This window comes from Octopus bimaculoides, chromosome 20 (genome assembly GCF_001194135.2).
Source record: "Octopus bimaculoides isolate UCB-OBI-ISO-001 chromosome 20, ASM119413v2, whole genome shotgun sequence".
Classification (NCBI taxonomy): domain Eukaryota; kingdom Metazoa; phylum Mollusca; class Cephalopoda; order Octopoda; family Octopodidae; genus Octopus; species Octopus bimaculoides.
In genome coordinates this window covers 37,515,297-37,519,194 of record NC_069000.1, presented here as the reverse complement: position 1 = coordinate 37,519,194, position 3,898 = coordinate 37,515,297, and positions in this window count along the sequence as shown.

Here is a 3,898-nt window from a genome sequence, read left to right as displayed (position 1 = left end):
GGTGGGGGTCCTTGAAAGGGCCTTTCCAAAAGTTTCTTTGTTGATATATTCACCAGAAATCTATCTGTCAGTGTTTTAGAATGAGATCTTCAACCTTCCCCTTTTTTTTTGTACTCTATCAACTCGTACAACAATTAGATTAAGAAGGACGGGTAGCTGTGTGTTTCGCAGTTGGTGGTGTTGCTCTTCCTACTGCTGCTACCACCGCCACTGCTGCTGCTGCTCTTGTTATTGGTGTTGATTTTCTTTTTTCTTTTGATGGGTTGTTGCTACGGATCTTGCTGTGCTTATCTGTTTTCCTGTTGACGCTATTGTGATTGCGTGTTCAACTTGTTATTAATGTTGTCACGACTGTTGTTTTTGCTGTGATTGTCATGCATAAAGGTTTCTCCTGGTACTTTTGTGTGTTTGTCTTTGTGGGTTTTAGATCTCGTCGCTGAAGCTGTTGTCATTGTTTTGATGGAGAGTCGGGTCCCTGTCAGTTGTTACCCTATCACAACAAATAAAACCCCCCTTATTTATTTTAAATAAAAGAAAACATCAAGCAACAATAATGGTTTCAAATTTTGGCACAGGGCCAGCAATTTCGGGGGAGGGGGTTAAGTCGATTGCATTAACCCCAGTGCTCAACTTGTACTTATTTTGTTGACCCTGAAAGGACGAAAGGCAAAGTCGACTTCGGTGGAATTTGAACTCAGAATGCAGAGATGGACAACATGCCGCTAAACATTTCGTCCGGCATGCTAACGATTCTGCCAAATCGCTGCCTTACATCAAGCAACAATATTGGCGCCGAATATTAATGAACTCGAAAGACGAAAGAATCCAGTTTAAACCAGATGGACAGAGGTGTAAACAAAGGTCTAAACCAGATGGACAAAGGTCTAATATTGAAATCTTGCTCTACGAACGAACCAAATAAGAGAGAGTGTACAGAAAGAGACAGAAAGAGAGAGCAAACACAAAGCAATTTAGAACGATGCTGTGGTGTTTCCAGTGACAGAACAGAAATTTGCCTGATAGGCACTATGGTTACATAATGAATCTGGAATTATCAGAAATTAAAGAGCAAATGGAAATAGACGCCACGGTGGAAGCTTTGCAGCTGTGGGCTGCGAACCTGGTGGTAGTGAATCTACTATTCATTCCATTTACAAAATGCATAGGGATGATTCATTTGTCACTGATTCAGTTATCACGTCTTTTTCTTACTTTGTTTTTCTAATGCCTGTGATAAACGAGGATAGGTGCATTTCTAATGCAACCTGTGGTGTCTGCTATTATATATACATATATATATATATGATAGATTACTGACCACTACACACATTTTTTCCTCAGGAAAATTGTGAATCTGAAGTTATACGTGAAAGAAATAAGGAGTGAGAGGGAGAGAGAAAGATGAAGTGGGGAGACAAAAAGTGTGATGAGTTGGGGAGAGGAAATAAACTTCAGAAAGTGACAGGGCGGTCGGAGTGACAAGAAGATGGAATTATTGGACAAAATATTAGACTGACTTGAACAAAATAATAACGAAATACCTGCCAACCTTAGAAGATATGATAGAAAGACGATAAAGCACAGAAAATGAAAGAAATTGACAATGTTATAGGATATGTTATTTCTCTCCTCCTGACAGTAAATAAGTTATACAAGTCATAGCAGTTGTGTCAAAAGAGATTAGCAACAAGTCAAGTAAACCGAGAACATAAGAGAAAAATACCTTCGTCGAAAAGACAGTTAGATGGTAGCATCATGAGCTTGAGATGAAAAGCGAGTGAACAACAGCTCCTTAAAGAAGGTACATTAAGAAAAGAAAGTGTCATTAATACACTAGAAAGAATATACAGAATGAAAAAGGAAATGAGAAGAATAAACGATGTAACTGAAGAACTGAAGTAAAAGAGTAACAGCAAAAGTAGCTAAGGTAAGAACGGTATGAGAAAAGAATGGATCAGTTTCAGCAGAACAGGTTGTTTGAAAATAGTCTGGAGAGATTGTTTGAAAAATTGGCGGTGGAGAAAGACACAACGATGGTGTATGAAATGCTGAGAGAAGAGCAGAAAGTTTTGGAATGAGCAAGAAGATAACCACAATAAGGAGACAAGGCAGAGAGTAGTAGATAACGAATTAACACGAGTAAAACAATAGGTCAACATAGTAATCACTTCAGAGCTCATAAGAAAAAAAAAAGCTTAAAAATTACCTAATAGGAAGGGACCCGGGCCGGACGGTCTGCTAGGTCTCTAGCGGAAGAACATTAAAATGCTCAAACGACAACGACAATAATAATTGTTTCTAGACCAGCAATTTTGAGAGGAGGGGAAAGCAAACAAATCGACCCCACTTTTCAGTTGGTAGTTTGTTGGGGTTTTTTTTTATAGACCGACCCCGAAAGGGTGAAAGATGAAGTTGACCACGGCGGTATTTGAATACGGAAGTGCTGGAAGAAATTCCATTGAGCATTTAGTCCGACGCCTTAACAACACCAATAATCCTTTTTTTCATTGGCACAAAACCTGAAATTTTGTGGGAGAGGGCAAGTCGATTTCACCTATTTTATCGACTCTGAAAGGATGAAAGGTAAAGTCGATTTACTTTTCGGCGGGATTTGAACTCAAAACGTAAAGAAGGGTTGACAAAACATCGAAGATAGTACATGACGATACAGCGTGGGGCTACAAAGGAAAGAGTGTGTAAAAAGGAGAATAACAGAAGCAAAGAAAAAAAATTGAGAGCTACTGATGGAAAGCCCTGGAAACTAAGGTCAGCCTGACACCTAAGCCAAGTCCTCTCTCCCAGTTGTCCTCCTCCAGCCTCCCGGCATATGTCCAGAGTTCAGGGCAGGCCCATTCACCCGGACTATGATCGCCATTCTCATCCACATTTCAATAAACGTGTTGGAAGGCAGCACTTTCCTCTCCACTCTCACTTTCCTTTTCCAGTCCCTTCTATAAAATGCAGACTCTTCAATCCAGTCAGACCTGAATCAGGGCAACACAGGACGGTCACACGGTAACCGATGATGATGATGATGATGATGTAAGCGCTCCCCACCTCTAGCCGACCTTACAGGGATATCTTTCTCTCGGTCCACCACTAGGTGTGACTAACCACCCTGGACAAGCGTCTCAGATTTTCTCTACTTGGAGATCTGGACAAAACTAGACCCGCCTCACTTTCCTTTTCAAGTCCCTTCTACAAAACGTAAACTCTTCAACCCAATCAAACGTGAACTGGGGCAAGATACGATGGTCAGACAGTAACAGATGAAGACGATGTCGGTCTTCGCCACCTCTAACCAACCTCCCAAAGACAGCTTTCTCTCGACCCACTTCTAGGTGAGACTAGCCACCCGGGACATCACCACGTCTCAGTTTTGCTCAAATTGGAGCTCTGGATAAAAATAGATCCGAGCAATTTAAATGGTTCGTCCGTCAATCTGGGGGTACTTTTCTATTTGCTGCTGTACCACTTGCTCTATTTTCCAACTTCTCAACCTTTTGCAGTTGTGAATTATGGCTTTTGTGGTTGGTTTCTTGTCGGATGGATTCTGAAATATTTGACGATACATTTCGGCCAGGCCTCGTGAGGAAATTCTTTGCATTCTTTAATTCCTGGGCGGATAAAAGAAAATGCTTTCCTTTCACTGTGCAGCATTAACAAAACAGCAAACACTTGATTTATTAATCGCAGTGATATGATTTCTTAATCATGATGGTGGTGGTGGTGGTGGTGGCAGCGGTGATGGTGGCTGCGTGTAATTTGCTGGTGTTTCGAAGCGGCAGTTTAAATTTTCTTTCTGCTTCTCATTTTCGTTGTTGTTTTGGTCGGCACTGATGGTAATAATAGCAGGGGGTTGTGACGCTTTGGTTTAACACTGTTTGTGTGTGTGTGT